Source organism: Mastigoproctus giganteus, chromosome 12, assembly GCF_048544385.1.
Source record: "Mastigoproctus giganteus isolate SK-2022 chromosome 12, ASM4854438v1, whole genome shotgun sequence".
Taxonomy (NCBI): domain Eukaryota; kingdom Metazoa; phylum Arthropoda; class Arachnida; order Uropygi; family Thelyphonidae; genus Mastigoproctus; species Mastigoproctus giganteus.
Window position 1 is genome coordinate 14,554,655 of NC_143586.1, and position 14,754 is coordinate 14,569,408.

Below are 14,754 nucleotides of genomic sequence, written 5' to 3' on the forward strand. Positions count from 1 at the left end.
TCAAGGGCAAGATCACATGCAAACATATATTCAAGAATCTATATATTTAATACGGAAGCCGTTTTCTTTTGACGGTCAGTGTGAACAATAGGCTTAACCGATTGAGCTTGAAGTGGTCTCAAATTGAAGCTATTTTTTCCTAGGTGTGCAGAAAGTTGTTGAAATTTAAAAATTCTGAATAGTTTTATTTTATGGAATGGGCAAGTTTTGTGCTACAAACGAGAATAGTTCAACATTCACTTCATAGATGGATCCACAGGAAGATGTTAACTGTTAAACAAACAGTTGTCTAAGTTGATAAGACATTTTTTTCTGATTAACTATTTGCACAATCGTGTCCTTTGTTCTGAAAAAAAAAAAAAATATATATATATATATATAAATAATAAACTCTGCTACCAATTGCAAAATTTTTGCAATGAGTACAGTTAGCTGTAGCCATTGTGTACAATAAGCCTAACCGATCTGGCCTCAAATTGAAGATATTTCTTATACGTGTGCAGAAACATGAGAAAATATAAAAATTCCAAATAGTTTTATTTTACAGAATGGGCCAATTTTCTCCACTAGCACTACCTACCTTAAAAGAAAGAATAGTTTTATATTACAGAAATTATTGTTGTTGTTGTTGTTGTTATTTGGTTTTTAGGAGCATTAGCAACTAAGGCCATATTGCTCCAGGATATGCGGTGGTCATTCCCTGACCTTTCCGCATCCTCTGTATTTGGTGGTGACGGGCTCGAACCCCGATCTAATCAAGAAGCGTGTGCTACACACTGCTGCTCCTTCCCACCTGGCTAAGGAGGTGCCATGTTATTACAGAAATAAGAAAAGATTCAACATGTATTGACTTACCTACTCACAACAAAACACAAACTACATTTCTTTAGGACAGCTAGAGAAAAACTCTGCTACCAATTGCAAAAATTTTCACAAGGGTACTTCTAGTAGTTTTATAAGGTAAAACATAATACAGAAGTCTCTAATGAATATGATGAAAATGTGAATTGTAAATAGGAGAGACATTTGCATACCTCAGTCTGTAGGAACCTCTTTTTTTTTTTTATAAATTTATTACATAAATTAGGAATTATTACTAGTTACTTACTATACATTAATCACAGTAAAAATATTAACTATATGTTTATATAACTCATTTTTCAACTATTTATTTCTTCCAGGATTTCAATAAACTGCATCATGAAGGTGTTGATAGTATACTACAGCTATTCAATTTATTAAATCATGAAGTCTGAATCAGTGATTATAAGAAATTATAAGTTCCAGGACTTTTGAATTTTTAAGCTCATACAAACGGATAAGTTTTTTGGACATTTTTACCATCCCCTTGAATAATTAATATAATAAATTGTGTTTTACAATTAGTGGCACATTATCCTATAGGCATAACAGACATCTGCCTAGGGTCTCCAAAATCACTGTTTCAAAAACTCATGCTGTTTTTAAGTAAGTTTTTATCGGAAACTGAACTTTCTACTGCCTTCTACTTTCAATAACTTCAAGATTAATTTGAAAAATTACATATTTTTCAAAAATGGTTTTACCAATTTTGATATTTTATATTTAGTTCTTATGTCATATAATTTGTTTGTTTTGTTGTCACAATAAAATGAAATTGAAAACGTTCTTTATTAGTTTTTTCTTTAGATGGGCTCCCCCATGAAAGTAAAGATGGGATCCCCAAATTCTATTTTGCCTTGGGGCCCCCATGAAGGTATAATGCACCACTGTTTACAATGTAGATTGAATAGTCTTAGTCACCTTCATTAGCTTATTTTTTTAAATTTATCTAGTGATTTTATAAGTTACAGCTCACTACTAATACAGCTATTGTATTGGTGTTTTGCCATGAATATCACATCACATAACCAGTAGTACAGAGGAATAATAAGTTTTTAATTGTGATAAACAAGTAGCATTAAGGTTCTAATCACTTGTTGGGCTTTTTTTTTTTTCGTTTAGCTAAGGATATAACTAATTTAACATTTTGATTGTCACAGTATAGCATAACGTATATCTCAAACTTGATAGCATAAGGTATAACATGAAACTAGATAGCATAATATATATCACTGCATTTAGGAATCTATTAGCTTAGTGTGGTATTGTCAATTAAAAGTATTAATTTTATTAATTTTCAGTGCTAATCAATTAAATTGTATTTAAACAGAACTCATACCCCAGCAGCAAAGCAACGGACACAAAGTAACAGGGGGGGAGTGCTGTGGCTCGGGGGGAGAACTGAAGGGGGGTTTCTCCAATGTGTCACAGCCTAAAAAAATGTGCAACTTGTAAAAACTTGCAGACCTTTCTAGAACATATCTAACCAAGGAGGTTGTCTTTGTGTGTGCTAAGTGCAGAGAGTGTGTGAAAAAATTAGGCACCAATTCTATGAGAGTTAGAAGAGTAGGGTAGATGCCCTTGAAGCAATTAAAATGGGGCCCATCAAGCTCTCAGCTGCCTAATTCAATGGCAGAGCTCACTCTTGTGCATCAGGCAACACAGCGGCAATCTTCAAGGCAGAATGTGCTGGTCACACAGGATCTAGTTATTATCGGTAACTATTGTCAGGGAAACATGTTGTACAAAAAGGATAAGTGGAATAGGATCAGGGGACAAAAGTTAATTACGTTGTAGGGCAGATAGCATCTTTTAAGGGCACAAAAGGTGATATTGTTGTACATGTTGGCACTAATCACATTAAGAGTAGATCTGAGGACTTACATAAGTATAGGTCAACGTTGAAAAAAAATTGGGAGTTAGGATTAAATTTGGAAGTGTGTGCAATTCTGCCCAGACACGATAGGAGGGAATATATGATGAGTCTTGTCAATCAATTTGGCCCTGGAGAGATTGTGCCAGGTTCATGGGGTGGAATTTTTCTCAGCTATGTTTGTGCTTGTTAACTGGAGAGACTGCTTCTACAGGGATTTGATTTGATTTGGGTTTGATTGGCACATTAGCAACTAAGGCTATAATGCGCCACTTCTACAAGGATGGGATTCACTTAAATAGTAAGGGTGCAAGAATATTTGCTGATCTTTTTGACAGAAATGCAGTTGTATGGATCACAGCAGCGATGCAAGGAAGGTCTTGACCAACCAATCTGATTGGCTACTATAATGCAAATTTTGAATGTAACAAAGGAACTAGATGCAAAAAATAATAATTTTGATATTGTTCCACATAAAAGATTTGGACAAGAGACAAGTTAATGCAACGGATAAAGTGATGGTTGAGTATCAGAAAGTAAGAATTAAAGCGTACTGATCTTGGACTAATGTTATTAGTGTAGTTCCTCAGTGTTCAGTGCTGGGCTGGGCTCTTTACTGTTTTCAATATTTACTAATGATATTTATGTAGACAAAACAAGTTTAATGTCCAAGTCTGCAGCTGACACAAAGGTTTACAGGGTGGTTAGTGACAAAAATCAGGATATGATGATGCAATAAGACCTTAAAAAAGTAGCCAGATTCAGATGGTCTGCGTCTACTTTTTTTTTTTTTTTTTAAGTAGCAACAGACCACAGACCAAGTGGCAATTCAGGTTTAACAGTAATCCCAGAATAATATATCAATTTGGTGGGGGGGGTCTGCATTCAAGCCAGTGAAAAAAAAAACAAGACCAGAAGGTCTGACAAATTTTTTGAGCAGTGTAGGCAGGCTGCTAGGCCAGCTCACGGGGTTCTTTCAATGATATAGAGGAATTTTCCCAAGCAAGAATAAAGAGGCAATTGTCCTGTTGTATAAAGTAATGGTGATTTGTTTTGTTTGTTTGCTTACGAGTTTTATGGCCCATTAGCGGTAATGGAGATCCCATCTTGAGTACTGGTCTGGAAGTTCTATTTCAGAAAAGATATGGATCTGTTGGAATGGGTGAAGTGAAGAGAAACAAGATTAGTCAGGGACACAAAAGGGTACATTTAACTTAAGAGACTTTGGTTGTGCAAACCGCATCATCTCAAAACTAGGCATCTGCAAGGGGATCTTATTGAAGTGTAAGTATTTTAATACATTGAGTAAATTAAATGCAGATGGCATCCTAACTGTTGTTGAGATGACACACATAAGGTGGGGTAACAAATTTAAACTGAAAAAGGATAGTAGTAGTATCAATGTATGAAAATTTGCTTTCTGCTATACAGCGACTGATTTTTGGAACTAACTTCCATCTGGTGTTGTAGAGGCAGATTATTTCAATAAATTTAAGGAAAAAAATACACAAATTATTAGGGTTGATGATGGATGGATGAGGTGGCTAGTTTTTTCCTTTTTTTTTTTTTGTTGGTACTATGCAAGCTTACTTCTTTGAATCATTTGTTATTACTAATAAAAATGGTACTACTGGCTGCGGAGATGGGAGAAATCCCAGGTGCCGTCTGACACGAACAAACCTTATGTATAGACTGGCTGTCAGAAGCATTTTCCACACTTTACCAGAAAGAGAAAATCTGAACTCAGTTTTTTTTTTATAACCTGTATGAATACTCAGCATCACTGTGAGAAATGTTTAAAATGACAAGCATGATTTTGGATAATTTCCTATATGTTTAAGATTGTTTATGTAGCTGTCACTTTCCTGACCATTGCACGCCATTTCTTTCTTCTTTCAAAATAGTGAAAGGTAGGTTCTAACACCAAAACTGACAGAACTTATGCTGCTAAACATTTATTGCTTTATCTAATTATTTACATTTAACAACCAAGAAGTACTGGAAACTTATCTACAAAAAATTTCAAATTTCAAAGTGATACACTGCCAATTAAAGAAATTTGTGCTACCTCATTATTGATAAGAACATTTTTCTGTGGTAACTTGTGCACCAGAGTCATAAACAACCATAAAGTACTTCTTCACTGAACTAAAGTACAGTTTTCTCTTTTTTTTAGACTTGCTCTCCACAACCTTGGAAATAAAAATGCCTAGATCAGAATCATCCTTCTGGTTTTCCATTCTGGAAATTGATTTCCAGAATGGAAAATTTGAAAACTGTTAGTAAAATAAATTTGCACATAACATTCTTAAACATAGGGTTGAATTTGAAAGTGTCTGCAATTCTGCCCAGACACGATAGGAGGGAGTACATGACGAGAGCCTTGTCGATCAATTCGGCCCTGGAAAGATTGTGCAAGGCTCAAGGGGTAGAATTTTTTTCAGCCTGGACTGTACTTGTTAACAGGAGAGATTGCTTCTACAGGGATGGGATACACTTAAATAGAAAGGGTGCAAGAATATTTGCTGATGCTATCGAGGCAGTGTTAGGTGGGTCGGAAAACTGCTAGTTTGGGGGGATACAAAGACTAATAGTTTAACAGTAACCGCAGGCAGAGGTGAAGGTGATTCTTGCACAACTTCTATTAGAATAAGAAGCGACCTGGAGCGAGGGGTGTTGGGGGTTTCAGGGACGGATGGCAGTCATCATGGAATAGTTGGGTATATGGGATGTGTTAGGGTAACAAGGAATAGGCATAGGAGCATGTATGCTTGCATGTATACCAATGCTAGAAGTATAGTAAATAAATTTGATGAATTTGAAGTGTTGGTCAAGACATCAAAGGCGGATATTGTTGGGATAGCAGAGACATGGTGTCACAAAGATATAAGGAATGCAGAACTGGAATTTGGGGAGTACAATGAGTACAGAAAGGATAGACAGGACAGAAAGGGAGGGGGGGGTGTTATGCTGTTAATTAAGAAAAACATAAAATCAAAGGAAGTGCACCCTGTTAATATAGATGAACAGTGCTCTGTTGAGTCAGTTTGGTGTGAGATAAGCACTGCGAAAGGAAAAATAAGAGTAGGAGTGTGTTATAGGCCTAATGACTTGAATGAGTACAATGAACAATTGTACAGAGAAATAGAGTGGGCCAGTAAATCAGAATGTCTTATAATGGGGGATTTTAACTTCCCAGATATTGACTGGAACTTGTGGGTTGGTCACTCACACACTAGTCAGACTTTTGTGGAGTTATTGAATGATTGTTTTCTGCAGCAGCATGTTCGAGAGGCAACCAGAGAAAGTAACACTCTTGATCTGGTTATCAGCAGTGATCATTCGTGTATTAAGAATTTGCAGATAAAGGAACCACTAGGTGGCAGTGATCACAGTGTACTGAAGTGGGATTTACTCAAAGAGGTAACTACCGTCAGGGGTAAAGGAAAGGGTTTTGGCTTCCGTAAAGGGGAGTACAGTGGTCTCAGACAGTTTTTAAATTCTGTACAGTGGGATCAACTGACGATGTTACAAACAGTATATTCTAAGTGGGAAGCATTCAAAGAATTAATCGTGGAAGCTACTAGACTTTACATACCGATTAAGAAATATCGTTCAAGGTTTAGGCCTAAATGGTTATCAAATGAACTAATGAGACTCGTGACAGAGAAGAAAAATGCATGGGATGCATATAAATTATCAGGTGACGCAGAAGCCTGTGGCAGATATAAGCTAGTCTGTAATCAGGTCACAAAGGAGGTTCGGCAGGCGAAGGCGGATTACGAGAAATCTTTGGCAAAAGATGCTAAGAAAAACAGCAAGGATTTCTTTACTTATATAAACTCTAAAAGGAAGGGGAAGAATATGATTGGTCCACTTGACATCGATGGTTCGACTGTTGATGATCCTGCTCAGATAGCAAACAAACTGAATGAGTATTTTGCATCTACATTCACACGTGAGGAATTATTACAATTTGAAAATGGAAGAAGGTTATCAAATTGTAGCAGGGTGCTTAATGATTTTGTAATAACTGAGAGCAAAGTGGAGGAGAAATTGTTGAAGTTAAACATAAGAAAGGCACCTGGGGTGGATGGGATCTATCCAGTTATTTTAAAGGAGGCGGCAAAGCAACTAAGCAAACCCTTAGCCATAATTATGAGAGCATCCTTGGACTCAGGGGAGGTTCCCACGGACTGGAGATGTGCAAATGTGTCCCCAATTCACAAAGGTGGATCGAAGGGTGACACGAGTAATTACAGACCAGTTAGTTTAACTTCTGTTCCGGGTAAAATAATGGAGTCGCTGGTTAAAGATGTATTGCAGGATCATCTAGACAAGACTGCAGCAATAATTCAAACACAGCATGGGTTTGTTAAGGGAAAGTCTTGTCTGACAAATTTGATTGGTTATTATGATGTGGTCACAAAGGAACTGGATGCAAAAAATAATTTTGATATCATATACTTGGATTTCAGGAAAGCTTTTGACACTTGTGCATGGAAGACTACTGTACAAATTGGAGCAGAATGGTATTAAGGGTAAGTTGCTACAATGGATAAAAGGATGGTTAAGTGGGAGAAGACAGAGGGTGGTAATCAATGGGTGCTGCTCTTCGTGGACTAATGTTATTAGTGGAGTCCCACAGGGTTCAGTGTTGGGTCCACTGTTGTTTTGTGTATTTATCAATGATATTGATGAAGGTATATCAGGCTTAATGTCGAAGTTTGCAGATGACACAAAGGTTGGCAGGGTTGTTAATGACAGTAATGGCAGTGTGCTACTGCAACAGGATCTAGATAATTTGGGCAGATGGGCTAAGAAGTGGCAACTGAAGTTGAACCTTGACAAATGCAAAGTACTGCATATGGGTAGAAGTAACCCCAGAGAAACGTACCAACTGTGTGGTACTACACTTAAGGTGGTAGAAAATGAAAAAGATCTGGGAGTAATTGTGCAGTCAGATATGAAGTTTTCTGAGCAGTGCAGACAGGCTGCTAGGGCGGGTCATGGGGTTTTGTCAATGATATATAGGAATTTTGCTAGCAGGGAAAAGGAGGTGATTGTCCCTCTGTATAAGGCAATGGTCAGGCCACGCCTTGAGTACTGCGTACAGGTCTGGAGGCCTCATTTTAGGAAGGATGTAGATTTGCTTGAGCGTGTACAGAGAAGAGCAACACGATTGGTGAGGGGAATGAAGGATTCTCTTACCAAGAGAGGCTTAAGTTCTGCAAATTGCAGTGGCTGGAGACTAGGCACCTGCGCGGTGATCTGATTGAGGTCTATAAGGCCTTGAATGGGTTGAGCACGCTGAATTCTGATGGGATCCTTCCACTTGTTCAGATTACCAACCTACGGGGACATAAGTTCAAATTAAGAAAGGACAGATGTAGAATAGATGTGCGGAAATTTGCCTTTAGCCAGCGGGTGGTTAATTGCTGGAACAAACTTACATCTGTCGTTGTAGAAGTTGATAGGTTAAATAAATTTAAGGAGGAACTGGACAGGCATTTGGAGGGAATGGTGTGATTTTTTTTTTTTTTTTTTGGCTGATGCTGCATAAGCTCCTACACTTGCTTTCTTGCATCATGTGCCACTACTACTACATATTTATAAAGTAATGATCTCAGTACATTAATGTGAGGTACACTGGAGTGAACGGTTATGTTCAGATTTTCAGCTGTTGGTATATCTGAAAATCTGAACATAGATTTTCAGATACACCATTTAAAAGAAACAAGAAAATTGCATTATTCATGCCAGAAAAGAGAAACATGAACAGACTTTCCACACAAGTGAAGATAACATGCCTAGAAATCCACTTGTTTAGTCTGTTCAGGATTGCTTTCATCTTTCCTTCTAGCTAGTAGTAAATTTCCACCAAATAATCATCTAATTTCACTGGAAGGCATGCAGCTCCCTTTTCAATACATCAGTTAATATGATAACAAGAAAAGCCTATTACTATCAAGTGCTCAATCTCCTCTTTTAATACCTTTGTTACTCCAGTTTTTAGGCCTACCATAACAGGTGCATTATCAACACTTAGTATCAAACAGTCTTTCTGAGGAATCCCCCATGCTTTCAGGCTGTTAAGAAGATATCCAGTGCTGTAGCCTGCAGAGTTACCTTCTAATGTGGTACTGGGGGCAAGTTACTTTCAATATGGCAATATTTTTTTTATTACAAAAGATGTCACCACAATGGGATATAGCTTGCAATCATTTTGATTCTTCCTTGATTATTGTAGCTGTAATCAAGAAAGTAGTGATGACTCATTCTTCAGAGCCATCACTACCTCTTCTTTTCCTATCTGTGCAATTCTGATAATGATGCTTAATGTTTTTGTTCATGTATCAGGAAACATATTTCTGAACAACACCCCCGCATGATCAGCACAACTCAGAAAAAGATTCTGTTCTATGATAAATGATGCAAATAAATATTAGCAATAGTATTATTAGAAGCTATGATGCAAGAAAGCAAGCTTATACAGCATCACCAAAAAAAAAAAAAAAAAAAAAAAAAATTCCCATTTCACCCATCCATTCCCTCCAAAAGTTTGTCCAGTTTTTCCTTTGTATTTATTTAAGCTATCAATTTCCACAATGAAAGAGAAGTTTGTTCCAGCAATTAAACAAAGGCAAATTTCTGCACATCTATTCTACATATTCAGCACATAACATAACATATCATCACCACCATGAAATACATCTATTTTTTGCATTTGTTTCTATGCATTGCACACTATGCTTATTTGTTTGCAAATGTCTGATTTCTCTACTCTGCATTTCCTGCTTTGAAACTGAAAAAATTACATATACATACTGTACAACAAGGTGAACATCTTATTGTTTTTCAGATTTTACAATACATGGAAAATATTGCATGTCTTCTGAAATTTTACATCAATATTCTTTGGCATCTTACTGCAAGAAATGAATTAGCTTTGCTATACAGTACTATGAAATAAATGAACATAACAGAAAGCAATGCAATTCTCCTACATTTCTATTTTGCAACATAGATCTACTACAGAATACCCAAATTCAATTCATTAATAAAAAAAAAGCAGAAAATTGCAAAATTAAAAAAAAAAAAAAAATCCAATTTTAATGTAGTTTTTTTTTTTTTTTTTTTCAAAAATAAAGATGATAAACTGAGTTTTTGCAAAAATAATGGAGAAACTTTCACCAACTATATTATGGTGGTAAGACATAGAAGGATTAAATTGTGTAAAAAAAAATTCGCCATTGTAAATCTGGCAGTTATGTTAAGACCAGTATGATTACTTTTGTGAAACCAAAATCCCTTACATTAGAAAGAGTAGTTATATCTTTTAAATAAATCCCATATCAAGACACCGTGATCAATGTCACCTAGGGAGTTCGTTATCTGAAGATTCTTAATGCATGAAGAATCGTTGCTCATAATTGGATCAAGAATATTGCTCTCTCTTGTTGTGTCTCCAAATGCTGGTATAGAAAACAGTCATTCATTAAACCCAGAAATGTTCTACTACCGAGTGAGTAACTGAATGAAACTTATGGAATAACCACAAGTTCCAGTGAGTGATAATATCCCCATGATAATGTTGTAGCCCACTGAAAGAAATTTGCAAATGATATCTGTGTAATTGCTCATTATACTCATCACATTCATTTGTCCAATAATATTCTTATTCTTCTTTCCATTTTCTCAGTGTTTGCATCACCCATGTACACTGAAAGGACAGAATTCTAAGGATACCTGGTTCCTGGGCAGCGCAACACTGTCACACTTCTTGCTAGTGGACGAACCCACTGCTTAGCAGGTATATAGGTATACTGCATTCACGTAATTCAATGTCAGTATGGATAGACATTGTGAGCTAACCAAATTTGAAAGAGGGATGATAGCGGGTGCTTGATGCATGGGTCACTCTATCGTGGAGGTGATACAGAAATTGCACTATCCTCATTTAACAGTATCAAGAGTGTATCGGGGAAAAAGCCATTTCCAGAATAACATCTCATCATGGACAGCACTGTGGGCAGGGAAAGGCGATGGATGAACATGGCCATAACATCGTCTCGCATTGCTTCAACCAACCAGAGAGAGAGAGAGACAGTGGCACAAATCACCACCGACTTCAACGAGAGAGAGAGAGATGCCAGAAATGTCTCCACCAAGACCATCACGCAATCATTAGTTGCAATAAGTTATGGGAGCTGCCAACCCACCAGAGTCCCATTGCTAACACCATGACACAGGACTCTACGCCTCAACTGGGCAAAAGAATATTGGCACTGGACTTTGGATGATTAGAGACTGGTCTCCTGGTCCAATGAGTTCCGTTTCAAGTGGACAGGAGGGTGCGTATCTGGCAAAAACTGCAAGAAGCTATACACCAGTCATGTCAACAAGGAAATGTTCAGGCAGGTGGATGGTTGGTCTGGAGCATGTTCAACTGGCACAGTTGGGACCTCTGGTATGTCTAAATGCATCTCTGAATGGTCCAGGTTACATGTCCATCCTTGCAGACCATCTGCATTTTTTTTTTTTATGAAGCATTTTTTTTTTTTTTATGAGCATTGCTTCATGGACATCGTGCACTCACAGAGCAAGACTCTTTCAGCAAGACAATGCACCTTCCCACAAAGCTGTGGTGACTAGAACATGGTTCAAAGAGCATTCTGCATATTTTACCACCATGGAATGGCCTCCCTGTTCACCAGACATGAACCCTGAGGAGCATCTTTGGGATGCTGTGGAAAGGTCCATACGAGCTTTGGATTCTCCACCCAGGAATGAGACGGAATTATGGACAGTGGTGCAGCAAGCATGGATGGAAATACCTGTGGAATGCTTTCATGAACTAGTGGACTATGCCTCGCTGTGTGACTGCCCTGGGCAAAAGATGGGCCTACCCATTACTAGATAGGTATCCCATGATTTCTATCCACTCAGTGTAATTCAATACTACACTGGCAACCTATATCAATTTGGATTACTGCCTTAGAATCTATGCACTTCTTAATTAAGAGCATAACTTCCCTCCCTCATCTTTCTGTCCTGCCTATTGTTTTCAAGAGTAAATTATTTTTTAGGTAATTATTTGATTAATTAATAAGATTCATTGGGAGGAGGAGGTAGAGTTTATTGAGAGATATTTTCTGGATACTGGGATCAGATAAATTTAAATATTATTGCAAAAAAAAAAAAAAAAATTAATAATCTTGAAGTTTATTTGAACTGATAACAAGCTTGGTTAGGTTTTGGTTTTTATGGTGCATGAACAACTAAAGTTATGATGTGTTAGGTCCACTGATGATGAGTGGCCATTGTGTTCTCCATACCAACTAGAAGGCAAATTATGATGCTACCTCAGTTTTGTGTGATAATTGGAATTATCAAGGAATATTAAAAGCAAATGAAGAATTTAGGTTTTTTAATATACCTATTTAGTATAATAGGTGGTTATTGTTTTTATTGAACATACCATAGAACATCAGTAAACCTATTGAGGATTTAAAGATGAACTCTGGGCTGGGAAAAAAACTGGTGATCTCATGGATGATGTGCCGACCACATATATTGAATTAATGCATGCACTGTTACATTGAATAAGCATGGATAAGGTGGTGATAATCCCATTACATAAGCAATGGTTAGGCCACACCTTGAGTACTACAAGCAGGTCTGAAAGCCTCATTTTAGCAAGGACATGGTTCTTTTGGAATGGGTGCATTGAAGAGGAACAAGATCGATGAGAGGAACAAAAGAAAGCTCTTACCAAGAAAGGCTTCAGTACTGCAAAATGCAGTGTCTTCAGAATAGGCACTTGCAGGGAGATCTGATTGAAGTGTCTAAAGTTTTGAATGGACTGAGCAATCTCAGTGCTGATGGCACTGCTCCTCTTGCTCAGACAACACACACACACCTACATTAGGGGGCACAAATTCAAATTTAGGAAGGATGGTTGTAGAAATCTGTCTTCAGCCAGTAGATAGTTGATTGTTAGAACATTTCCATCTGATGTGATAGAAGTTTGTTTCAAATTCTTGCATCATTTGCCACTACTAACATTTTAACTTTTCTAAAACATTTTAAAATAAGCATAGAAGGAAAAACTTAAGATATTTTATATTTTTATTTGCTATGTGAATTAAACTTTTAAAAAAAAATTTGTCATATATAATACTTAAAAAATATTCTATTTTTTGGTTCAGAGAAGAACAACAGGATTAGTTAAGGGGGCGGGGGTATTCTTACCAAGAAAGACTGAGGTTTTATAAACTAGGCATCTGTACAGTGATCTAAATTAAGTGTCTCAGCTTTAAAAAGGCTTAAGTAAACTATATTCTAATGGCACCTTTACTCTTTCCTCAGATGAAACACACAAGGAGTCATAAATTTAAATTGGAAAAGGAATGGTTGCAGAATAAATGTGCAGAAATTTGCATTTAGGCAAAAATTAATCAATTATTGGAATAAACTTCTGCTTAATGTTGTGTGATGGGTAGTTTGAATAAATTAATAACTGGAACAGGGTTAATAAGTTTGGTTTTTTTTGGTTGGTGTTGTACAAGCTTTACTTCCATTTTGCCAATACTAATATTAAAAATTTCTTTTCTAAATGTAGTACTGACTCATTACATTGATATTTTACCTGTTTTGTAAGATATAATGTAGTTCAGCTCACATATTCAACCCCAGTTATCACCAAAAATTCACTTGGCATTTATATATCTCACTGGGAAAAAACAGGGGCAGAAATTGTAGTTTCCCCACTGCTCTTGTAGCAAGACACTCTCTTAAATTTACTTGAATTAAATGTGTTCTTCCCCTTCCCCACCTTCCTTTTCCTGGTACAATATTTTTTGGACTACAATGACAGTTTGCTCCCAGCAATTTCAAGTATAAATAAATAATGATCTTAATTGTATGGTGCAATGATACACACAGGTACCCACACTTTCCAAAATCTTTCACAGCACTAAGCCAGTGGTAACCCCTGGTTTAAAAGGGAGTTAACAAGCTGCCGTTACTTGTTAACTCCCTTTTAACATCAAATACTCCCTTTTTTAATCCCCACATGATGGCCTTTGTACTTGTTGTATCCGTTAACAGATTTAATATATGATAAAAAAAAATGGAATTATGAATTCAGTACAGCTTGTAAAAGAATTTTTGTTATAAACCACAACAGCATCAACATATATTTGAAAAACTGTAATACTGAAATGGGCGAGATATTATTTATTCATGCTAAAGGATCAAAATTACAATTTTTGGTAGGCATATGTATTCGCGGACTGCAATAATCCCGCAGGCCCCGGGAAGGTTCCACAGGTTGGAATTAGTCTTCTTACATATACAACAGAATACAATGATTAAGACAAGTAGTTTAAAAGAATGATGCAAATGATTACTTACGAATTTCGCACTGATAACAAAATCGCAACGATGTTATAACCTAGGCAGTAACTATAAGTGACTGCTATCACACACAAAATCAGCCTCGGTGAACACAGTAAATCGAAAATAAAATCCTTTTTTGGTGCTAATGGAGAAATGGAAGTTTCATGTATTCCGTCCAATATGTTGTGGAATAAAACCACTTTTCTTTCATGGAAATTCTTAAATAATGCACATTTCAAGCATAATTTTATACTACATACTTCCACATGTCAGGTGCAGGGTAACAATCGACGATTAAAATGAAAGAAGCATTCCTAACACCCTTCAAAAGTTACGTCACGACATTTCGTTTAATGATAATACGAAATCACGAACACATACCATTACTATTACATAACAAAAACATGGAATAAAAGCAAAACGATGCTGGTAAACTCTTCCCATGAAAGAAACCTTTAGCTGGTAAACATTGAGTAAAATGGATCGAAAAAAATATGAAGTATAACTAAGAATTAAATGATATTAAACAACAACAAAAAATCCTAAACATGACCATTCCATGATGGTTCCACGAGTTATATATCTGTACTGAACTGACGTATACAGTGTTTCTAATT

At 36.5% G+C, this 14,754-nt stretch overlaps 1 protein-coding gene across 1 annotated transcript in view; it reads right to left on the reverse strand.

The window, feature by feature from the left end:
- Positions 1-14,405, reverse strand: part of LOC150076722 (josephin-1-like) — a 103,065-nt gene extending 88,660 nt beyond the window's left edge. The window contains exon 1 of the mRNA XM_090386315.1: positions 14,153-14,405. The gene's annotated coding sequence lies outside the window, so the exon portion shown is untranslated. The remainder of the gene's footprint in view (positions 1-14,152) is intronic.
- Positions 14,406-14,754: the final 349 nt, after the last annotated feature.